Source organism: Oxyura jamaicensis, chromosome 1, assembly GCF_011077185.1.
Source record: "Oxyura jamaicensis isolate SHBP4307 breed ruddy duck chromosome 1, BPBGC_Ojam_1.0, whole genome shotgun sequence".
Lineage (NCBI taxonomy): Eukaryota > Metazoa > Chordata > Aves > Anseriformes > Anatidae > Oxyura > Oxyura jamaicensis.
In genome coordinates this window covers 174,009,383-174,035,072 of record NC_048893.1, presented here as the reverse complement: position 1 = coordinate 174,035,072, position 25,690 = coordinate 174,009,383, and the positions used below count along the sequence as shown (strand labels likewise).

Genomic DNA, 25,690 nt, shown 5'->3' with positions numbered 1-25,690 from the left:
TTTTCCTTTTCCTTTTCCTTTTCCTTTTCCTTTTTCTTTTTCTCTTTTAAATGGGATTAAGTCCAAGTTTCAGTCCTGAAAGATTCCCTACATTCTCCAGCTATCACAGTCCATTTCCTGTGTGTCTATACACACGTTTATTTTCTTAGCATTCTGCTGCAAAATTATTATAGAAAATTTTTCTTTTTGATCTTTCTGGTGTACTTTCCCCTTCTAGTTCTAATATCTTTGACATATCTTTCTCATGAAGAAATTAAATACATAAGAAGACTATTCCAACAGAGCACAGCAAAACTGTATTTTAATGTGATGATATATACCAGTGCATTTGACCCAACATTCAAAATAAATCCTTGTTTTCATATTGGATGACTTGTATCAGGAATGAACATTTTGTGATGAGCATGGTTTTTGTGTAGAAATTAAATGTCACTTCTGTATTCTAGATATCAGTTGTGTATTTATGACAAAGCATTGACCAGAATATTATTCAACAGACGAGCTTGTCAGTGCAGTACTACAGTTCAGTTTTAAACAATTTCTTCTTGAAAACTGTATTTGGAGCATGATCCACTGCTGTTGCAATCCCCTATCTCTTTTTATGCTTCTGGTGATGGATCCATGTATTTGAAGTGGATTTTAGGAGAACTGTGCTGTTGTAGATATTAAAAATAAGTTTTAGGGCCTACTGGTTCAAACTCAGGTCAGGGTGGTAGCCATGAAATACCATAGCCATCTAAAAACAGGTGAGATGACCACTTAGAGGTCTTACTCAAGGTCATACTTCAAGTGGTTTTTGTCATATTAAACATAAATAGCAATCAGTTAACAGAATTCTCTATTTTCCTCCCTGCATTTAGAAAGGAAACACTCCGACATTGCCTTTGCCCCAGATTTGGGAAAGTATGTTAAAAACTAGGGCTTATCATCTCACCTTAACAAAGAGATCAGATTTGGGAAATAAGACTTGAATCACCCCTTGGTGCATGGAGTTCAGGAACATTTAATCTCTTCATACAGGCTTCACATCGTAGAAGTCTTTGAGACCTTTTCCTTCCACTTTTCCCATTGGAAAGCTGTTTCCAAACCCAATTAATGGTTAAGAATTTTATTTGCATACCTAGCCTAAATATATTCATGAACAACCTTTATCCATTTGTTTTGTGACACCATTACCTTTTATCTTGAATAGTTCTTTATTAATAATTAATAGAGTATTAATTAATAATTAATAGAGAGCAAACATATCCTGCCTTACCTTCCTGTTCAGCTGTTCCTCTTCATTTTGCTAGACTAAACAATCTAAGACCCTCTAATCTCCCTTCAAGAAAAAAAAAAAAAAGAAAGAAAAAGAAAAAAAAATAATAAAAAAAGCTCTCTCCAAACTGATTTTTGCAGCCCTTTTCTACACCTGGTCCATTTTCATTTTATGATGACAATGGCCAAACTCCAGCATGTGGCTCATAAGCTTTTGCAATGTGACTCTCTTTCTGGTTGTCCAGTGTTAGTGCTGTTGCCCAAAATGCAAGAGAAATGTCTGGCTGGCACTGCAAAGCAAGAAAATAAAGCAAATAGGATCACAGGATCAACATACGATGCTCTGATATGTGCAGTACTTCTGACTTGAAGTAGCAGCTTAAACCTCTGCTGTGCCTGCTAAAGCTCACAGTGCCTGCAGGAGCTGCAGGCTGGGGATGCAGGAACAAGGCAGGACATGGTATTTCAGAGGGGAGATGTGCAATAGGAGGCAAAGAGGGAGGCTGATGAGATTGAAACACTGTTTTGGGAAGGCTCTAAATGAAGAGGTGAGGGAGATGCAGCCTTTGGGCTGTGAACATTTTGCAGTGGGCTTGTAGACTTGCTCAGATGAAATGTTAATAAACACAGTCTGGAGCTCAGCTGTCCTGCTAGCTTTCACACCCTAGGATTTGTCTATATGGCAGACTGCAGAAACACCTGAGCAGTGTGAACACATGAGTCTTGGTGCTATGAGGCTGTCTGTTGCAGTGTGATATTCCACCTGGGCTGATTAGCCTTTCTTGCATAGCAGGGCTGCTCCCAGTGCCAAGGCTAGCTGCCATGGTCAGTGTGACCTTGGATATGCCAGCCAAGCACTATGGGCTTAGACGATGGGCATATAAACAGCAAAATCTCCCACAGTCTTGAATGTTTGTCAGGTACGTAAATATCTCAGATTATTTTCCTTAAATTATCCCTATGGGGATCATTTATGCAGCAGTTTTATAACTAGTTTCTGCATAAAATATAGTACTGGTACTCAGGTTATCTTTTATGTAGTCAAACATTTTCTTGTTTGCATGCTAATCTAAACTCTCCATCACTGAATAACTTCAGCAGCCAGAGTGTGGTTTTCTTATGGTGCTTTGCTTGGAAAAGAAAATGAATGTGTCTGCTTTTCCTAATCATAAATTCAGTCTCCTGTTTCTTTGTTATAACTCTTTTGATGTGAACAAAACTCCAAATCCGTTTTTTGTGAAATTTAAATAACAAGTATATTTAAGAACTCGTGTATTAACAGTAAATTCGCTGCAAGTGGATGGTTAGTAAAAGCTGGGGCAACGTCTGTGTTCAAAGAGTTCTTTCATTTTTCATGCTTCACTTTTGACTGTGCCTGAGATATTGTTTCCAGCCTCAAAATAAGTACAGGATTTGCTGTTCCAAAGTGGTGAATTAAGACTTCTAGTTTACTTTCTTCAGGGGCCTCTTTTTGTTGTCTCATAGAAAAGTGTAATCCTGGTAAAGGAGCACAGATGATACAGCATTTCCAGTTTGATGGAATATGTCGGGTTTCTGCTAAGATTAGGGTGTCTCTCTGAAGAGTACCTCAGGTCATGGCAATGAGGAGTAGCACTTCTGTATAAGTGTTATATATGTGAGGGCTGTGTGTGTGCTGCAATGTGAGGGCTGCAGCAGATGTCCAAGCCCTTAACATGCAGCTATCATTATACCTGTGTCTATGTATGTGTTACAGTTACAGCACCGCACATTTCCAAGGCTTGGTCAGCCCAAGCTTCCAAACTCTCAGTCGCAACCTGACTGCATGTGAGTGCAGCTGCCATTTCTAAACCAACCTGCATTTAATTTACCACCATCTAAAACATTCATGCCATGATGACTGCCTTTGTGGTTATGAACAGCGGGCTGCTTCTTGGCCAGAGAGCAGTGAGATACTCTTACTTGTAGGCTGAGTATAGACATATGACCATGACCACTGACGTGGTGTCATTGCTAGCATTTCTTTGGACCCAGATTGTCTTTCTTTTCACCTAGTCTATGGTAGGGGGAATGCTGAATGTAAAATAATGGTAATTTTCTTATGCATGCAACAATGAAAATAGAAGGTGCATTCTCCTGCAGTGTCTGTGCCAAGGAGTGTCTCAGAGAGTAAGGAAAGGACATTACTAGGGGCAAGGCTTCTTTGGGTCCCAAAATGGCTGCTGCAAAAGCATTGTATCCCAGTAGTACTCTCAAAACTCAAGTGTGGACAGGGTATCTATTGAGTGAAGGATTTTGGTATCACAGAACCACAGTATGGCTGAGGCTGGCAGAGAGCTCAGGAGGCTCCCAGCCCCATGCCCTGCTCCAGCAGGCCCCCCAGCACAGGGTGCCCAGGACCCCGTCCAGGCACCTTGTTCTGCTCTCCCAGGAGGAGACCCCACAGCCTCTCTGGGCAGCCTGGGCCAGTGCTCAGCCGCCCGCCCAGCACAGCAGTGCTGCCTGGTGCTCAGAGGGAGCCTCCTGCCTGCCCCTTGGTGCCCACTGCCCCTGGCCTGGCACTGGGCACCCCTGGTATCCCCAAGGTAGATATAAAACCTGTCTGTCCTCAGCTGGCAAGGCTGAGTGTAGCAAAGAGCTGGACTTGGTCTTGTCTGTACTTACAATTAAGCACGATGTGAGCTCAACTAATTGCTAATTTCACCTGTTTGATGGTATGAATATTCTGCATAGCAAGCAATGCTGCTGAGGCCTAGTGTTGTGTGGCAGCCATAATGCTACTTTATGCTAATGTATGTAACTTCTAATAATCCAACACCCTTGTGATTTGTTTTTCCTTTCTTTTCTTTTTTTTTATTCATATATTTTTTATGTGAAGCTTTAATTTCCAGATTCGGGAAAATGTATACATATACATATATATATATATATACATATATATATGTATAAATTATCTGTTGTAGCAATATATGGAATAATGGGATCAAATAAATAATGCACATTTATACTCACAGTCTAAAGAGTCCTAGTTTATATGATGGATTAATTACCTTTTCCTTGTCAGCTATGTCATCACTTCCAAATAATGGCTTACTTTGCATGGAACTGATGAAGCCACAGACAGCTCCCTTATTAACTGCTTGTTCATAACAACTCTATGAAAATAGAATTTTAGTCAGTAGCAATGGTTAAAGAAAGTGCAAAAAAAGCCAAGAGACCCAGCTGTACTAGAAATGACCACTTTCATCCAGACACTATGATCATTTTTTAATTATGTTTTACTTCTTTTTGTATGGGACTTGTTGAATGCAGTAATTATGCTCACAGTTAATCAGGACATATATGATCAAATGTAGGGAAGCCAAATAGTGGCAGATGCAGATCTTATTTCAGCTGTGTCCTGTATTTAAAGAAAAAAACAGCTGGGAGCAATAGTTATTATCATTAGTGACACCCAGCCAACATATGCTGTCTTTCAGACTCCATTGCAAATACGAAAAAATCGCAGTTTGCAAAATACAGGGACCAAATGTTTTTTATAATAACTCATCCCTGGCACCAAATATCAATATTTTATTTGAAGCTCTAAATGAGCACATTATAAAACTGGGTAATTTTAAATTAGGGTAATTACTGTGTGGCTTTCAAGGAATGAGGGAAAAGTGAGACTTTTGCAAACTGTACCCAAAAATCACCTTTGAAAGGAGAAGTGAATTGGGGCAGACTCCAAGGGGAAGACTTTTCCCAAAAGGCTTTGTAAAGGACAAAAAAAAAAAAAAAAAAAAAAAAAAAGTAAATACTATTAAATTATTGCTTTTGTGAAAGTATTTGTTGGTGCTCTCTAAGGTATAATAAATATTGTCCAAAAGGCAAAGTGTGCAATTCTGTAAGACAGGCTCAAAACACTACAATCAAATCCTCCAGCCTACTGAGAGCATTCAGTTTACCATAATGTAGAGTGTGTCATTAATAACTGACATGCTTTACTGACATATTTCTTTTTTCATCATGTATAAGAAATTTTAATCAAATTGATCTTAGCATTCTAAAAGCATGATCATTTGCTAGGAAATTCATTTGAAAGGGATAAGTACATTGAAAAAATGCAATTCTGAATGCTGAAAGACATCTTTAGACTTCCAAAAGCGTATATTCGGTGACATTTACAGTTCTCCATCATCTTCATCATCTTCATGTAGGACTGTGACCTGTGAACTCTTTTCCCAGCACAAATTTGGGTTATAACTTTAAGTGTCCAATATCATGTTATGGAGTAAATAAAAAGAAACCTAATTTCTGTTGAGTCAAACCCTTTTTTTTTTTTTTTTTTTTTTCTTTTTCAGAGGAAAATTTTTTTTTTTTTTTTTTTTTTTTTTTAAATTTAGCAAGCTAGTCCCATTGACTAATGTAAGAGCAGCCAAACTGAGCCAGAACAAAAGGCAGTCTAACACAATAGTCTATGTTCAGCTCTGAAATCAATGCCTAGGAAAGAGCAGGAAGGTGTGGTTACTTTCCAAAAAATACTTTGTATTGCAGCAATTCCTTGCTCAAAGGCTAGCTGAGCCAGAGGTGATAACCCTTGACAGGTTATCATTCCTATGAAGTGGTGCAGTCAGCTTTTCAGCATATGTAAACTTTTAATAGTTACAGCTTCCTGTGGCAAGGACTTACAATTTAACTATGTGTTGTATGAAGAAGCTCATATTTTTGCCAGCTCTGAATCTACCACATGCTGGTTTCATGTGGTATGCCCCAGTTCGTCATCTGAGAGATACACTGAACAGTCAGTTGTTCTCTTCCAGCTTCTCCATTCCCCTAACAATTATGCAAATGTCTCTCACATCCTATCCTCAGTTACTTCCCAGGCTGAAAAGCCCACTCCACATGGTCGTATTTTGCCTTGAAGCTGCTCTGTGCCTTTGTGGTTACTTGCCACCCTTGTGGATGGTAAAATCTGCACGGTAAAATCCATTTAGGATAGAGAAAGCAGGAAATACGGATTTTTTTTTTTTTTTTTTTTTTCAGTAAGAGAATATTTCTATTTGTTTTCTTTTCCTTTCCTGGTAATTTATTTTACTTTCATGAGCACTGAGCTGAGCTGTTCGTAGGATTGACTATTGTGACTCAGATTTCATTTATAACTGATAATTTGAAGTCTTATAGAATGAAGTCTACCCAGACTTCACCACCTTTTGTGTAAAGTCATGATTGTTGGCTTTTTCCACATGTCCAGCAATCTAAATTTATCTATTTTCATTTTCACCTGCTTGGTCCTTGAGCCTCATGAGTACTCCTATATCAGGAGTGTAGGAGCAAGAGAGTGCTTTTGAAGCTAATCTCCTGGTCATCTCCACTTACTGTGCATTTGTTCACGTTGAAGAGGTTCTGAGAGCCCACAGACTGGACTCCTTTCAGACAAAATTGAACCAAAAGATAAGCTCCAGAAATGCAATTTCAGTGCCCTGTACACAGACAGACATTCAGTCCATGGAAGCAGAATAGTTGAAGTTTAAAAATAATAATAATTATTATAAAACCAGTCCTGAAATGCAGGTCGTATATGATCTTCAGTGACAACTGCTTCAGCGTACAGATCTGTTCCTGCTGGTCTTTGTTTCTTCCTGGTTTTGACATAGAGTCAAATCCTGTTGCAGTATGTCTCCAGTTGCCTTCATTTTTACTATCCGGAGCAAATTAGTGTCATCATCAGGTTTATTACCATACTGGTAACTGCTGCCTTTCAGCCTCACTAATTTGTTCAACATGTGGGGTCCCCATACCACTCCCCTCCAAATACTACTAGTGACCTGTCTTCCCTGAAAATTGATATAGAACTTCTCTTTCATTTTTTTAAATCAAACTTGTATACATTTGAGGACTTACCTCTTATCCTATGGGTGTTTAGATTTTATTGAATGAGAGATTTTGCTGAAAATCCTGATTATATTAGCCAAATTTGCCTTATCTGTATGCATATTAGTTCTTTCAAGGACTGCCAGTGTGACTGTGAGGTATGACTTGGTCTTTACAGTAACTGTGTTGAATCTGTTCATGTGCCCACTAAGTCAATTCTTTATAATAGTCATCATTATTTGTCACCTTTGGACATTGGTATCTCTGGTACATTGTTCCCAAGATTCTTTGTCAAATCGTTTTAAAAAAAAAATGGCCTTATGTTTTACACAGCTCAGTCCTCTGGTAACAGAGCTGTCTTTAGCTAAGACTTACATGCTGCAATTAATAGTTGTGCTACATTACCTTTCATTGCCTTTTGAACTCTTGGTTGAATACCACCTTCCATTTACTGATCTTTCAGCCTATTTGCTTTATAATACATTTTAATGGCATATCATTTATAAGCAGATCCTTTGTGTGTGGCAGTTGAAAATTTCCACCACTCGAACTTCCCTAAACCCTCCCAAAGTGAGTGTAGATGAATAAAATATGCATTAGTTACTAATGCCTGTTATGGCATTATCTTTTCTGAACGTTCCTCTTACATCCTACTTGTCCACTGGCCTATCATCTGGGAATTACTTTATTTTCGACATTCCTAGTTCTCTGGCAATTAGACCAATACATTTTAATTCCATTATCAGAGCATATGGCAGAAGACTTTCAGTTTTTGAGAGATACCTTCAACAGCTTGGATGTGATCCTCAGAGCACAGCACGGAAGAGAACATCTGATAGAAAAGTGTGGTTTGGTTCCCTATGTCCTATTGTGTGACAGCATTCATCTTCTGACTGACATTAGACCAACATGAGACTTATTATGGTTTGTGCATCAGTGGACCCCATGAGCCTTTGAAGCAGCTGAGAATACAAGGTACACAAGGAAATTCTTGCATCAAGATATTAGACCAATGTCACTGAGTAGGGATGTATTTTCCTTGTACCTCTTCTTGGTTGCACCATTTCTTACCACCCCTCTTCTATTACTGTGATTGGTACTTTGAGTCTTTCTTTAAACAAAGAAAAACAACAATAAAAAACAATGGCTGTTTCCTGTTGTTCTTCTATAAATTTTAATACACACAAAGAAGTTCACAGAAGAGGGAATTATTCTTTTTCAATGAAAGAGAAGTTGCCAGAGGTAAGGAGGCACATAAGTTTGAGAGAATGGTATATCCTTGAAAACTGCTATAGTCAATAGCTGATTTTTAACTTTTGATTTAATGGAAAAGAAAAGCAGGGATTGGTCTTGAATGAATGCAGAGTTGAGGAGTGATGAACAAGTTGATGTAGTTAATTTAAATGATCTTGTTAACCTTTTAGTGATAGCAGTGATTATGATATAAAATCTTTTCACCTTGCAGGTTTATCATATTTCTCAGTTGTCCGTTTTTATGTTTCAGTACGCAAAATTTCTCTTATTGAAACATTTGATTGGGGATCTGAGGAAACCAATTTTCTAGTCTTCTTGAGATGGAAACTAATATTGCTGGACTTTAAGAACTCTTGACAATGCTTATATCTTATTTTAGGAAATTGTTTTCATTACTTCAGTCTGCTCAACCAAGAATTTTCAGGCTCTTTATTCAACTTTAGATATGCAGAGTAGGATAAATACATATTGATGGTAAGTAATGTTTTATTATTAATTTAACCTTTTGTTGTTTTGAAACCTAGTTTTTCACATCTATCACAATTAGAATAGAAATAGCCTCAGTAAAGGAATAAAAATATAAAAAATAAAATGGAAAATAAAATGGCCTAGTCATCCTTCTATCTAACTAGGGTCTGAGAACTCCTCCCTCTTTCACAAAACTTCTGGTTACTGTGAAGCAAAAGCACTCATAGTCCTCACCCTTAGTGTGGAGGAACAGTTCATTCTACCCATTTATCCAGTTACCAATGATGCTGTTCATTCCCATTTTCATCTCTAACCTCCTAGACAGTTCTAAAATTTTCTTCTCTCCTGTATCTGTCTTAATGAATATAGCAGGGTCTATGATACAGTGCACCTTGATGTCTGGTCTTTTAAATTGTTTTAACTAATGACTTGAAATCTATCTTGAGTTTAGAGATAAACATTCTAATATGGAGGATATTTCAGACATATATTTTTTGAATACTTAAAATGAAACCAGTATTGTTGCTGTATTGAGTAACAGTCTCTCCTTTGTCAAAATGACCTACATGCTTCACAACTGCAATCTTCTTTACAGTCATTCTGCCAAAACTGCTAATAAGTTAAATCTGTATTGTTAGGCTTATTCATGACACATTTTGCTTCATTCCTTGAGCTACGTGCCATTTTTTAGCACAGTTACAGAATTAACATATGTCTGTTACATATTTATAAATCCTAAATGCTATTAGCTTTGAATCACAGAATTAGGAGCTAATTCAGATTATTATTTTATTGTGAGAATGGAATAAGCATTTGTGCATTTCGTTTGCAAGATAACATCTGGTGCAGAGGGTGCCAAACAGCCAGCTATTCTGCAAATTGAGTGCCAGAAGATGACTTTTAAACCAAAGTCTGTGCTGTAAAGACAACACGGCAATGCTTGGACAGAATTCAAGGGATGTGCACTGCAACAGGAACACAGCCATGCTGTCAGTGGGCACGAGACATAATCTCCCCAAATCTCTTTGGCTGTACAAACAGTCCCCCACTATGCTTATTCTGTAGATAGTAATGGAGTTTTTGGGACTTCAAGCACACCATCCCTATCATCTGCTAGTGTGGGGCAGGATTTGTGCACTGCTTTAGTGGTTCCTGGCACAGACATGCAGGAGCAGTCTGGAGAGAACTGGGCTTCCAAATCCATTTGCAGACTGGCTGTTTCTGCTGACCATTAGCCTTCAGGAGCCCACAGTGCCTTCTGAGCAAGCAGTGTTCAGAACACAAGCACTATTCAGTAGACACTCTCCCAAGATTAAATATCAAGGTTTTTCCTATTTTTTTTTAAGAAGACAGGTCCAGAGGAGTGTTACTCAACCTGAAAGCAACTGCTGCTGGTTTTCTGCAGCAATGAACCTAGAAAGACAAAGACTCTTGGCTGGACACTACCTGATTCTTTAGAGAAGAGAAAGACTAAGAACCAACAATCAGTAAAACCTCAGATGTGAATTTGAGATTCTGGAGATACAAAAGTCTCTAAATGAGTTTGTATGTTTTTAGACTTCTGCGACTTTCCTTTCCTTCCAAGGAAGCTTTTACTTCAGCTCCTAGATTCCCTTGTTGCACCAGGTGATGTTTTCTGTCATCAAACTGAATCTGAAGTTTGTCTTCTTTAGCAATACAAAAGGATTGGAGTGTATCCTATCTGAACAGTTCTAGTACCATAGAGCAGCATACATCATTTAAACGTACTTCTGTAGTTATTAAAAAAGAATTTGCATGAAGAAATAGCAAAACTGTATGATCTGCTGAGAAGCAATTTGCTTATAGTTGTGAGTATACATCATACTGAAAAATGTGTAAGAATTGAAGCAATGGTAAATTAAGTAACATTTACATGCAATTAGACAAGGGGCCAGTTAAAAGCCTACAGAAAATGAAACAATATAATACTAGAGACTCTGGATGGGACATAGTGAAGACTTGCTCTTAGCCATATCATGGTCCCATTATTACTAATATCAAATTTAATTTACTCTTTTTTATCAAATTGCTTAAAAGTTTTTTTTTGTTTTTCTTCTTTCTTTCTTTCTTTTTCTTTCTTTCTTTCTTTCTTTTTCTTTCTTTCTTTCTTTCTTTCTTTCTTTCTTTCTTTCTTTCTTTCTTTCTTTCTTTCTTTCTTTCTTTCTTTCTTTCTTTCTTTCTTTCTTTCTTTCTTTCTTTCTTTCTATCTTTTTTTTTTTTTTCCCATACTTTTCCCTCTCTCCTGCTGCATCCTTTCTCTTTCCTTACCTAGCTAAGCTTTTCAGGAAAGCCAGATTTTTGTTTCTTTTAATGATCTGGATCAGAATTCCTGAGTTCATACTGTTCATTCTTCAAGCACTCCATTCTGGCCCAGGGAGGATTAGTATAATTCATGTTACCACAGTGTTGGAAAATATTTTTGGGAAAGGAAAGAGAAATTTCAGCTGAAGAACATTGTAACATTGCCTTCACACTACATCTTTGTAGAAATAATATATTTCAAACTACTCTGCACGGAATCTCAGCTGCAGTTGACTGTATAGCACAGTATGCACCTCATGTTATATCTAAATTTAACCTGACTGTAGTCAACCAAAAGCAGATGCAACATTAGACATATAAGTGGGATATAAATAATAAAGGCAGTCACTTTGCTGGGACAATCTTTAACAAAACACTTCTTTCCTATTCAATTTTCAGATTGTTATGTTGTTCTAAGGGGCTGATGGCAAATGATCAGGTCATTTTGATGAGAGTTTCTGATTGACATCAGATTTCATTAGAGGCATTAGTATTGAAGGGAAGGGGCACAGATTGGTCATGGTTCATTCCACCTGCCTATCTCACTCAGCAACAACCAGGAAATGTCCAGTAATTTTCTGTTTTTATGCTCCTTTTAACGTTTTAATATTTCAGATGGGTAAAGTGCAAGTTAATCATGTTTATGCATTAATAAAAGGTACATAAAACGTTTCAGTTATTCGGTTGAATGAAATGATTTCAGAGATGTGGTAATAACCTTAAGTGATGTTTTGAATACACTTCATATAAATTAGATCCATTAAACGGGACAAAAGTGATGTTTTGTAGGCATCCACTACTAATTGGTGTGTTCACCAGTTCCTGCAGCAACTCTGAGCACATGCTGGTAGCTCTTGTTCATTTTCCAAACCATGTACCTTGTATGATGAATAGCACACACCTACCCAAATTCTTCTTTCCAAGGCAAAAGCTTCCATAGATTGGAAAACTACTTTCAAAACCCTAAGGCTCACTGAGCTGCTTTCTGAGGACTTTTTATTTATTTTTTTTTTAAATTATTTTTTATTGCCTGCATGAATGGGCTGCCCAGGGAAGTGGTGGAATACCCATTCCTGGAAGTACTTAAGAGATGCTTGTACATGGCAAGATGGGTCATCATTTAGAATCACAGAATCATTTATGTTGAAAAGACCTTCCCACCAACCTGACCTTCCAAGTCCCATCACTAAACCATGTTCCTAAATGATTCTGTGATTCTATGGGTTTCTAACCAGACTCCTTCAGGTTTCCAGAGATAGAAGTGCACTGTTCCCATTGCAGTTCATGGTTGATCCATCTCAATGTAGAGCAGTTTTCAGGTTCACAGGCAGTGGGGGGAATGATCTGAACTGTGATTCCTTCTGCCTTTTTGGCATGACTCTCCTGATAAAACAGGAGAAAGAATTTATTAAACTGACATGGGTCAGAATGACACAAGTTGGACTGTGGACCACTCACTCAAGAATTTTACCCACAAATAAAAAAAGCAGAAGAAAAATAAAAATAAAAGAGCTAACTCAGAGGAAGAGCTGTTTAATTTTGTGGTATATTTTGAAATGCGCTTTGTAGAACATTAGAGCATGATCAGTTTGAAAAATATAAACTAATCTTTATCTGATTTAGTAGCCTTCCCCAAAATTAGTGTTAAACCACATCTATAGTAAATAATACTACACTTTGTTGTAAATATTTGAACTTTTCTTATTCATCTTCTTCTATTTCTTCCTCAATAAAAGATGATTGCATTAAGTAAATTTTTAGCAATTAGATAACAATATCAGTTTTTGTGTTTCTCTTTTCCACTTGTGGCTTTAGGCACACTACAAAAAAGACTCAAAGCTGTATTTGCCTCTCCCATGCTTTCCACATTTTTCTATGCAAATATGCAGTTGAAATTTCCTGTTGTATACTTCTGAATTTGGCAATGAAAAGACAATTTTAGAGTCAGTCTGTGCAGCTTACCAGAGGATAAAGGAAATGAGGAACAAGAGCAGTCTATAGCTCTAGTATATATGTGGTTACACAGCAGAACAGGATATTACACTTTGCAAGTCAGATTTTCAGCAAACCAAGGGGGAAAAGAAAAATTCTGGTGATTGGAGATCTTAATACGCTGGAATTTTAGATGGTCATTAAAGGCTACAGCGTCTATTTTGAGATGTGAGAACTACCCCAGCTCTCATTGATTAAATCCTTTGGTGCAGAACTCCTTGAAGAATTGAACACAGAAATAAAAACATTCTGTTTGGCATATACATTTTCAACTTGCCCATTATTTTAGACAGAAAAAAAAAAAAATAATAACAGCAAAAAACACCTTCCTGCATTTTTGAACTTTCAGGCATAGGGGGGAATAAATATGTACTTGAAAGCACAGTACAAAAGATCAGAAATTCAGTTTTAAATGTAAAAAAAAAAAAAAAAAAAGATATTCCCTTTTGTCAGCTGAAGGTAACAAAGCATACATGCGTAGTCATTGTTTTCTCTAATTCTAGACTAGCAGCAGCACCGTACTATTTTAGCCTCCACCCTTTACAATATATCTTGTTCTCTAAAAGGTATTTTCTCTCTCTAGTGAGAACTCTTTTTGTTCCTAAACAAAGCCCTGAAAAGGTCACATTGGAAATTTGAGTTCCAGGTAATTCAAACGTAAGCCTAAGTTAAAAAAATGATGTGTCTGCAGCTTGCCAAGTGCTATTAGAATCCACAGTGTTAATTTAGATTCAAGTCAAATAGAGTGGTATCCATTGGGAAATTATGCTTTCCTGAGAAGCATGTATGGATTTTTTCTTCCTGTATACCTTTCCAATAAATATTATGATAGCAAGATTCTGTTTCCCATGAATTCTTTATTTAGGTTAAGTATTATGTGTGAACTCTGATTTCATGGTTTAATCCTGATGAAAGTAGTTGATTTTTTAGTTTGTAAGTTACTGGTAGAAATTGCATTAAAACGTACAGAAGAATCACATACCAGTCCCAGTAATGGTTTGTAATAGCACAAGTCCAGTTACACGGTAAGGAATAAACATGAAAATATTTGAAAGTGAAGTGTAGGAAAATTTTTGATTTTACTGTTTAGAGCCATGGTGATTTCTGCCAGACTCTGAACACAGAAAAAGGCTTTAGTTTGTTCTACCTCCCTGATTCCTTTTCATTATGCATCTAATCTTTGATGTTAACATAAATATTCAGCACCTACATTTAAATCAGAAGAGTTGTAGGTGAAAATAAGGTGTGATCAGAGTTTTGGCCATTCACACCCCATAACAGAGCTCCAGAATAAGAAGCAGTGGCTCAAAGTTTATGTTATCTACTAATGGCTGTATTTTATTTTATGCTAAGACTATATTTTGAGGTGCAGAGCTCCCTCCATTTTTAAGGACAAGTGCATTAGCTGAATATGGTTATCTTTTTGAAAGATTAATCCTCATATTCCTTTTTGGGTTACTGAAGTCCAGTGAGTACAAATTCAGTCCTAAGAGGTTTTGATCAGCTCAACTCTCTACTTCTGTGGGATAGGTGGATGTACAATATCTCATAAACTATAGCTCATCCCGGTCTTTGAAAGCTGGTTGCCAATCCTGCTATCCTACAGCCATCTATTTCTCAATAAAGCGTAAGCTATCTGTACTGAAATGCACATCCATGTAAAGATGGCTGACAACTGTGGTGTGGGGAAGCTTTGTTTTTTTGTTAGTTGTGGGGAGATCCAGACAGACTTTGAATGCAACATCAGAATTACATAAGGGCTCTCTGTGCCTAGTGCCATCTGAACATGCTGGCATTCCAACTATGAATGATTTTTTTTTTCTCCTGTGTATTTTGCACTCAAAACGAAAGGTAAACATGAAAAGTGTTAAAACTAATAGAATAGAATGGAGGATACGTGTTGCTAAGCATCACTTAAAATGCCATTCTTCTCTGAAAAGTGTTGGTAAATACAGCACTATTTGACTCGGGAGATCTAATCCCAGAGTGTATTCAGTACGCTATCTTGAAATGCTAGTGATAAAAGTTTTTTTTTTTTTTTTTTCTTTTCTTTCTTGTATTTTATTTGTGTTAGCACAGCAGAGTCAACATAGCTAAATGCAAGCTCTCTATTCCTTTTCACCTGTCAATAGAGTAGTTCTGCATGTTCTGTTTACAAAGCCAAAATCATTCTCAGCAGTGTATGCCAATGCATTGGCTATTGCACAACCAAGACGGGTTGAAGAAACAGCTGAAAAGAACAAGAGCAGGAATATCAGTATCACAGAATTACTATCTAATACCAGAAACAGGCAAAAGTTTTTCAGCCAATGTAGAAAATGCCAGTTTGATGAACTGGAAATATTTCACCTGGAATGTGTGGGATTTGATTAGCTGTAAGGACAAGGCAATGATCTCAGTCTGCTGAGAACATCAGTTCTGTTGTGGCTTGTGGCTATGGTGCCATGAGCTATTGCAGGATTTCGAGGTTTGCTGGCCAAGAAGTGGAGAATCAAAGAATTTGGAAATATGTCATGGTTTCTGGCCCCATTACAGAGACATCGGGACCAAGTAAACCTCACCTGATTGCAGAGCTGTTGAGCTCAACTTTGAACATGCATGAATCTGGAGTCAAGCATATGTATAAAGTCATACAGTGAATGTGTCTGAGAACAACTTATGGGTATCATTCACTAAATTTAGCATAATTCCAGAAATTTTATTAGTCCCTTTGCCTTGGACTTAGCTGGGAGATAAATGACGAAGATGCAGAACTTGGTGTGCTGAGTATGAAGCCTCCTATCTCTGAGAAATGGGAAAGTAAGGAAGGTTTATTGGCATTTCCCAAGTTGTGGAATAAATATTCAATTGAAACCGACAGAAGATAATGACATTAATACTGTTTAAATTATGTTTTCTTGTTATGAGATAAGGAAAAAAAAAGTCTGTACAGCACCCATTTGTGCTGCTTCTCCCTCACTTGATAAGTCTAGAGTCAATCACATCCATCCCAGGCACCTGAAGAAACTTTCTAGGACCAGTCAAGGAAAGGAATCCTTTTTCAAGACACAACTACACAAATTCTTGGATCATTCTGGGATGGTGACCTAGCAAAAACATGGTATGTGCTACCACCCGTGCAAGAGACAAAAATGTTTTTAAACCCAGAATGCATTAATGGGGGAGAATGAGGGCACTCTTCAAGAAGAAGAGAGATCAATAGATCAATAAAAAAGGTAAAAAGACTTTTGAGACAAAAAAATGGAGACCATTGGTAGGGGAAAACAGCTGCACTAGAATAGGAGATATTTAGAGATATTTAGTCAGCCTTACTGGTGAAACATGATTTTATTAATTGAGGCTCCCTGTCAGAACCCATTGAAAAATTGCCGAAGGACTGAGAGAAGAGCTCATGCCCATTGTTGCCAGGGGTCACTTTGTAGCAAGAACATCCCCATGGGCATCCTGGAATGCAGCAGCACAGCCCCCAGGCCTGAGTGCCATACATTGCAAACAGATCACAGAATGGTTGAGGTTGGAAGGGACCTCTGGAGGTCACCTAGTCCAAACCCCCTGCCAAACAAGGTCACCTACAGCACGTTGCCCAGGATCACATCCAGGTGGGTATTGAATATTTCCAGAGAAGGAGACTCCACAGCTTCTCTGGGCAACCTATCCCAGTGCTCTCTCACCCTCACAGTAAACAAGGTTTTCCTCATATTCAGCTGAAACTTGCTGTGCTTCAGTGTTGAAAGCCTTACTGAAATCAAGGTAGACAACATCCACTGCTCTTCCCTCATCCACCCAGCCAGTCATCCCATCAGGGAAGGCTATCAGATTGGTTAAGCATGATTTATTTCCATGAATCCATGCTGACTACTCCTGATCACCTTCTTATTTTCTACATCCTTGGAGACAACCTCCAGGATGAGCTGTTCCATCACCTTTCCAGGGATGGAGGTGAGGTTGACTGGCCTGTAGTTTCCTGGGTCCTCTTTCTTGCCCTTTTTGAAGAGTGGAGTGATATTGACTTTCTTCCAGTCCTCAGGCACTTCTTCTATTCTCCATGACCTTTCAAAGATGATTGAGAGTGGCCTAGCCAGTTAGATTGTCTTGGCTTCACTCCTCTGAAATCCCTAAAGACATTTTAGGCAACTTTAGGCCTTCCAGACTGTTCAGTGGTAGGCTAGAGAGTTACTGAAATGCATCTCACTTATCTTGGTGCAGCTTTCATGGCTATGGGGATGTATATGCCTGCTCTCTTACACAAACATTATACACCAGAGCCTCATCAAGGGCAAAACCTCATGATCATTTTTACAAGGGAGCAGCCCTGATGTTGTCATCTGTCCCCTATGGCTTCAGAGCATGAGATTTGATGGCTCACCTAAATGCAAAGATGAGTTATGACATTTTATACTTACCCTTTTCCAAACCCGTGTTGCTCTTTTTCTCCTTATGTCAAGTCTTTCCTGAAAATATGTCTGTCATGATGTGTTGTTGATTTCTGTTTTTAGGCTTTCCAGCCACCTGGATGTTTTGCAATGTCCCAGACCTTTGTTAATACAGGGGTAAATATTTGACTGGCAACATATACAAGGAGGCTTTCCTAGTGATTCCAAGTATGCTGTGAGTGGGCTGGTAAGATCCCAGCATCAAGAAGAAAGTTTGATAAGGATCCAGGCTGCTTAAGTAGCTTCTTCCAGAAACGTGCTTCTCAGTAACAAGTATGTTGAAGTAGATTTGCTCACTTTACCTATTACTGTTATTGCATCAAAGAGAGAAATGAAGTGGGGCACAATTGCAGTGCACACACCATTTAAATAGTGTTTTTAGCAAGGATTTACTGCTGGGAAGTTAGAAGCTCTCGTGTATCTGTATCTGTGTGGGTATATACACACAGACATGCAGAAGACTGGCTTGTTTGCAAAGCAGATGAAGTTTTTTGACCCACGCTGGGCACATACAGCTTCTGTGGCCTCTTAGTCCAATCCTGCACTACACTGGAGCTAGATGACATTAAGACTTTGTGTGGATGGATTCATTGGTCCAGCACTGAGCACCAGCTGTTTAGAAACATGAAAGCAGTAAGGACACAGCCGAGAAAGTGTGGGATAGAGGAGTGGACAGTAAGGTGGGTTGAGAACTGGCTGACTGGCTGAACTCAGAGGGTGGTGATCAGTGGTGCAGAGTCTGGCTGGAGACCTGTGACCAGCGGTGTTCCCCAGGGGTCGGTGCTAGGTATGGTCTTGTTCAACATCTTCATTGACGACCTTGATGAGGGAATAGTGTCTGCCCTCAGCAAGTACGCCGACGACACAAAGCTGGGAGGAGGGGCTGACATGCCAGAAGGCTGTGCTGCCATTCAGCGAGACCTGGACCAGCTGGAGAGATGGGCAGGAAGAAACCAAATGCGGTTTAATAAGAGCAAGTGTAGAGTCCTGCACCTGGGAAGGAACAACTGGAAGTATCAGTACAGGCTGGGGGATGACCTGCTGGAGAGGAGCGCTGAGGAGAAGGACCTGGGTGTCCTGGTGGACGACAGGTTGACCATGAGCCAGCAGTGTGCCCTCATGGCCAAGAGGGCCAATGGGATCTTGGCATGCATTAAAAAGAGCGTGGCCAGCAGGTCAAGGAGGTGATCCTCCCCCTCTACTCTGCCCTGGTCAGGCCTCACCTGGAGTACTGTGTCCAGTTCTGGGCTTCCCAGTACAAAAAAGACAGGGATCTCCTGGAAAGAGTCAAGAGGAGGGCCAAAAAGATGACATGGGGTCTGGAGCATATTCTCTATGAAGAAAAACTGAGAGACCTGGGTCTGTTCAGCCTAGAGAAGAGAAGACTGAGAGGGGATCTCATCAATGTCTATAAATACCTGAGGTGTGGGAGACAGAAGGATGTAGCCAACCTCTTCTCTGTGGCTTGTGGGGATAGGACAAGGGGCAGTGGCCACAAAATGGAGCACAGGAAGTTCCTCACCGACATGCGAAAGAACTTCACGGGTGACGGAGCACTGGCACAGGCTGCCCAGGGAGGTTGTGGAGTGTCCTTCTCTGGAGATATTCAAGGGCCATCTGGACGCCTACCTGGGCAGCCTGCTCTGAGGAACCTGCTTTGGCAGGGGGGTTGGACTCGATGATCTTTTGAGGTCTCTTCCAACCCCTACAATTCTGTGATTCTGTGGTTCTGTGACACCAAAGCAGTGGTCAGTGCTCATCCCAGGCTTCATACAGAGAGCTTCAGCACACCAGCCCAGGAGTACACAAAGCAGTTCTTTAGGAACTGCAGCCACTGCACAAATAACTGTCTTTTACTATCAGCTGTGTTATGGAAATTAATTTTCTCATATTTTAATTCTTGCCTCCCAGCTTTTTCACTGCTCTTTCGAAGAACTGCAGTCCTCTTCAACGGTTGTAGCCTGTCCAGATACTTGTTAGCAAAAGGGCAACTACTGAGCACATTTCTGGGATGAGTTTTAAGCTTCAGCTATTTTTCAGAAAGAACCTGTAAACCAGATAAGTTTAGTCTGCAAACAAAGAAACTATAAAGCAGCCACAGACGTTGTTTCTTTTTAAGCACAGTGTAAATAAGAGTATTCATAAAACTTTTGTGTACTGTCTGCTGTGTACCTCTTTTTTCTGCAACCTTACAGAAAAAATAAATAAAAATTAATAACCTCCTTCCATTATTTAATAAAATACAAGATTTTTCCCTACTTTCATGGTGAAAGAAATTAATTTTATGTGTTTCTCTCATGTTCCCTTATAAGTGCATCCGTATACAACTCCTGGAAACCTGTAAAAATAATTGTGACTTTTGCATCATGTGTGATTGTTTAGACTAGTCTCACATAAAATATGAAAACCTTGACCATACAGTTCATACAGTTGCATCCCACGTACAGCTTCCTTTCCCTGTCCCTGAAATTGTGTTCAGGGATAAGAGAAGATTCTCCCTTTGAGCATCTTTTATGTATGTGCATCATGTTTGCATAGTCATAAATTAGCACAATGAAGCCTTATGGTACTGAGTAAGATTTATATTTTTCACCCAGGGGACTAACATTTTTACATTTTTGAAGGATTTCAGCTTTTATTATAAAATATTTTACAGATTCTCACTCAGTCTTCTGTAGTTAAGGCATTGACAGTGGTTAGATTAGAAAACCCACATCTGCAAATTTGTAACCATTTATATACATGTAATAGCATATCAGTTACTTGAAATTACTGTTTCAAATATGCGTGTCTTGCATAGAAGTAAGACTGAATGCAAGTTAAGTACTTCTATCAGAATTTAAAAAATAATAGCAAATTGAAGAAAGCTGTTTTCTGTAGTCTGTTGGGGTTTCCTTTAGAAAATTAAGACCCTCAGCGTTCACAAGTGATTGATGGGCATGTAATTGTCTTTAGTACCCGATTCATGTGCTGAGTAGCAGATTTGCTGTGGACTAAAATTGAAGATATAGTATCAGAAAGTTTAGAGCAGTTCTGCTGCAGGAGAAGCTATCAGGATGCTGTTCAGCAGAAACAAAGGAACATCTCTTATTTGGTTTGCATTGTATGGTGTTTTCTGTTTGAAATTAGTAAACTAATTTCAGTTTAAGCTCAGTAAAAAGTAAAATGCATGAAATGTTGTATGAAGAAATGCTTTGTAAGTTTGGCCTGAAGAGGCTCACCTCTTTGCTCTCTCAGCAGATAACTGGTGACTGAACAAAGAAGTGAGAGACCTTTCTCATCCAGAAGGTAAAGTGAAATTCTGGGAGTATTGAGCGTTTTTGTGTCCTTGGACATTTTATTAAATTTTATTAAATTGCATTACTGCAAAATCAGAACTTTTTGGTTCTTACTAAAAGAAAGCATTATTTTTCTTTTCAAGCTCTATCTCACAGGTAGGCTTTTATAAAATGCAGTCATGTATTTGTTTTGTTTTCTTTGTTAAAAACTCAAGTGATAAAAAAAAGACTTAATTGCCTTTTCTGAGTCCTGAAAATACATTGTTTCTTTAAAGAAGTTACTTAAAAACTTGTCAAGATAATCTTTCTGAATACATGAAAGGTCCCCAGTTTGTGGCACTGAGGGACACGGTTTAGTAATGGGACTTAGTAGGTCAGGTTGAAAGTTGGACTTGAAGATCTTGAAGGTCTTTTCTAATGTAAACGATTCTGTGATTATGTGATTCTAATCATTTCAGTGACAGTTCAATTACTCGATTAGAAAACTGGAGAGAAAAAATTAAATATTTCTTAACATTTCATTCTCTAGGTTATATAATCCTTTTCATGATATACAAAAAAATAATGAAAAGTTCAAGGGGTTGCGTTTAAGAAGAAAAATTAGAAAAAAAGAAATTAGAGTAGAAAAAGAAAATACAATTATAGAAATTATAGGTGTGTTAATAATAATTACACTGGGAATTTTGTGGCCATACTCCCATGCTTAATGTCTTACTTTTGGCATTAAATTAATGTTGAGTTTTTGTATTTATATCCCCTTCCTTTCTTCTTTTCTTCCTTTCTTTCTTCTTCCCCCTTACCTTATAAGAAGTAGAAAAAATAATAAATACTTTAATGATGCCTTTGTGGTAGTAAACCACTTTTGAAGCACCTTTAAAGTCATTCCTAAATACCTCAGCCTTGCTAAATCTCTTTAACAGTACATTCTTATCTATGTATCTGTCAAAGTAGGTAGTCATGGAGGCTTATCTGTGCATGTTCAATATCCTAAATCTGTCTAAGATAAGGACAACAGGGAAAAAGGAGTAGAACATTTTAAGGTGTATGAAAATGCTAAAAATCCTGAGATAAATTTACCTCTGTGTAAAACTAATTGCAGTGAATCTGGTCTCTCTCTCTATTTATAAGGGCAAGCAACAGGTGGGTTTCATTTTGCCCGCATTTGGACCTCTCCAATGCAGATGTCTGTGATGGAGGTACTTGCCCAAAGTCCTCTGCATAGCTAGAGGAGAGAAATGGGCATGTCTCAGATGCTGTTTGTCTCATATCAGGAGAGCTATCTAAAATAGGTCAGATGAATTGACTGCCAAAACGCGCTTATTTCTCTCTTGTCTCTGTAAAAAGAGCCTCAGACAAGTGCCTCAAATGTAAATATCTGCTTTGCAAATGTCCGGCATTCAGCGAGATGAACCACACTCATACTGTCTTACAGATATTGATTAGCAAAGCATATTAAGCAATAGGAGAGGTGTTAAGTGCTGCTCAGATACAAAGTTCTTTTTTTTTTTTTTTTTTTTTTTAATAGTCAGATCAGACAAGGCAGAAGAAGAGTGGAACAAAGACAAGGTTTTATCTGTCTTTTGCAGATGGGAAATAGAAGCTTGGTTAACAGAGGTTAAACCAGTTTCAGTCATCTGGAAATTAACCACCTCTGAGGTTAACAGGAGGGCTGAAACACTGAAATTCCCAGCACACATCTGTCCCAGTTGAGCTTTACCAAATACATTGACCTACTTTTGGTGTCCAGGCTGGGATATTGATTTTTCAAGATATTTTTGGTACTTTAGAGTACAGCACATTCTCATAGCATTTTATATGTTCAAAACACATATTTGATTATTTCAGTCTACAACTGTGCTCCTGCCATGTCACCCTAAACTCAAAATGACTTCATGCAACACCCCAGAGAGAACTTCTAATTGCCAAATGAAGAAAAAAATCTCTCCCTCACTGCCTTTATATAATTTCTGTTTGTTGTGGTTCAGCCCCTTATTCCTGAAATACTTTTGGTCTTCTGCAAGTAAGTAGCTTTGGGTCCTGCTGGAAGTAAAGTCATCTTCACTTTGCAGAGTAAACCTAGTCAATAAAAGTAACCTGTACTGGACTGCTGAATGCAACAGACATTAACATACAATCCCATAGATAATCTATATCATATCATAGGGGATCTAGTAAAAAAGCCTATGCTGGGATATGGCCTACATCCTGGGAGCTTGACTTAAGATTCTCTAAAGGTATCTTCTTTTCACATACAAACTAAGAAAAGGTGTTTTACAAACTGCCCTCACAGGCTAACTATAGACTGAAACGTCTAGATTCACAGTTTGTATCTTTCCTATTTGAGTTAGTCAAGAAGCTGATGGTAATAATAAGCTGTCTGCCCTTCATGGACACCAGACATTAAAGAAGGACTAAGACAGTCATTTTCCTTGTGAGTTTCAGAGGCATTTTGTAAAAACAGAGGAATGTGAGAACTCAAGCTGTCTAAGATCAGTTCAAAGCTCTGGAGGGAGATACATAACTACTACTTACAGACTTGGGTGATTTTTATATCTTTCAAAATGTTGGTTCTGCCACTCAAACATTTTTTTTTTTTAAAAATCTTTCTGAGTCTGGACTTACATCTTAGATTCACCTTAGTCTCTCTTCCATCTGCTCTTTATTTCTATGTAGTTAGTCAGGATATGTAGGTTTACTCTACTCTACTGGACTCACCTAGAACATTGACACTCATATTTCAGCTAGCCTTTCAGAGCTTCCTCTGTATTCTTTGAAGAAAATTTAGCATTTTTAAGGACAACTCCTACTATCATAAAATAAACAGCTGCGATCACATAGATCTAAGACTAGCATCTGAGATCAGATATTCCACAGGAAGAACCCCTTCTCTCCATTGACTGAAAAGGGTTTATTACAGATCTGAATGTCTCCTGTTTTAGGCAGCAAAAGCTAGGACATACGAATCCTATCTAGGGCTTCATTTTCTCCTACAGTGACTGGACATTAGTGCAGAGAAGAGTTGGCACAATGGAAAAAAAAACAAAACTTCATGGTCAGAGAAGAATCCATGATGAATAGGAGAGGTCTAGAAGCAAGTTTAGTCTGGTATATGAAGATGCAGTTGGAGGACTGCAGCTTAATGGGCTGCAGCACACTCAGGTGCAGACATCAGAGAGAAGAATTTGGTGTTACCAGAAGTCTCACATGTATGAATTCTCTGCTGAGGACACACAAAGAACAGTTCTCAGACCTCAGCTCTGTGCAGACAAATTTGAATAGGTTCTCACAAACTTAGCAAACACAGCCTTGCTTGACCCTGCTCAGTATGCTTGTCTTTCTGGAGACAGTGGAACATTTTAACAAAAGAAAACATACATTAAAAAAAAAAAAAAAAAAAATCTCCATCAACCTTGTTCTGAGAAACAACCCAATTGTTTAGGTGAACTAACAAACTAACACAAGCTGGTTTTAATTTTTGATCTGCTGGGAACAGGGAAGATTGACAGAGAACAGACCATGGAGAATAGCCTGAGGCAGACACGTAACATGGAAAACTTCCACCTTCATGGTTAGTAAAGTTCTAAGCCACAAATACAATTTTACTTTATACATGCCACTAGAATGCTTTGAATAGAATATTTTATGTATAGCTGCCTTTCACTGTAGTTCAAGATGCAAGAATAGAATTGGTACTTTCAGATAGGAACTTTTTTTTAGCAGTTTACCCATCCCTCTGCCATAATTTGCTTTCTGGTGTTCTTCACATCTTGATGTTGGAAGTTATTTCTAAGGGGAGGAAGAAATCCCAGGCTTTTACTTGCTTCCATTTTCAATCCAGCCTGGCTCGGTTTTACAATATCAGACCTTCTGGGAGTCTCTCAACATGACAATAACTATAAAAGTTATCAATAACAACAGGGGTTCCTGCTGTAGAAGGGTACTGTAATTGCAATTGCCTAGAATATGGAGATTCATTATGGAGAAGGCGTATGTTCTGCAGTTTGATTCTCTTGGGTATATTCTGTCTTTCCCTAGCAAACCACTGCTTCTAGGGTGAGTTTTCTTTTATTTATTTCCTTATTTATTTACTTTTAAAAAATAACTGAAAACAAGGCAGTGCACTGCAACAAATGGCAGAAAATCAAAAGTGGGGAAAAAAAGGAAAAAATGCTACTGACAAATATTTTAAGAAATAATAATAGAAAATGAAATGTTTTACATACATCCTCATATTAGTCTGTGATTTAAAGTGTGATGACCATACACTTGGACTGCATCCCCAAGAAGTATTGAGAAGACATATTTCTTCCTGTGTACATGAAATAAGATGTCTTTGTATAGCCATAAGTCCTGTTTTTGCAGTGTAGCTTGGTACTCAGAGGAATAAATAATAGTTTTATGGTAGATAATTTGAAAAATAAGACATAATAAAACATAAGCATAATATTTAAAAATACAGGTATGTATTTTCTTTGCTTGCAGGCATTTATTTTACCTCTATATACAATGACAGCTTTCTAAGGAAAAGCACATTTGCAACATAACTTGCCTTTGATCATTAATTTCTTTCTACTTTTTTTTACTGTTCCTTTTAAATGTCTGCAAAGTAAGCTCACCAGAAAAAAATATATCTGCCTCATTGTTTTTGGCACTGTCCTGTATTAAGAATTTTTAGTTGTCTGTTCTCATTCTGCCGTTCATATGGATATGTGAACACCAAAACCAACTTCCCCAAGCACTCCTCCCTGCCTTCTGCAGGTCTTTAATTTCCACAGCTCAACACCAAAGTTTATGAGAGTTGCAAGTAATGGGCACCCCTTTAAAAGATCAGGCTACTAACTCACTAGTCCATAA

At 38.2% G+C, this 25,690-nt stretch overlaps 1 protein-coding gene across 5 annotated transcripts in view; it reads left to right on the top strand.

Moving 5' to 3' along the window:
- The window catches only part of ENOX1 (ecto-NOX disulfide-thiol exchanger 1), a 366,706-nt gene that overhangs the window by 153,607 nt on the left and 187,409 nt on the right, over positions 1 to 25,690 (top strand). For 4 of the 5 annotated variants that reach the window (XM_035322371.1, XM_035322363.1, XM_035322334.1 and 1 more), the window contains exon 4: positions 20,799 to 20,846. The exons of the other annotated variant lie outside the window; for it this stretch is intronic. The gene's annotated coding sequence lies outside the window, so the exon portion shown is untranslated. The remainder of the gene's footprint in view (positions 1 to 20,798; positions 20,847 to 25,690) is intronic. 5 annotated transcript variants of the gene reach the window in all.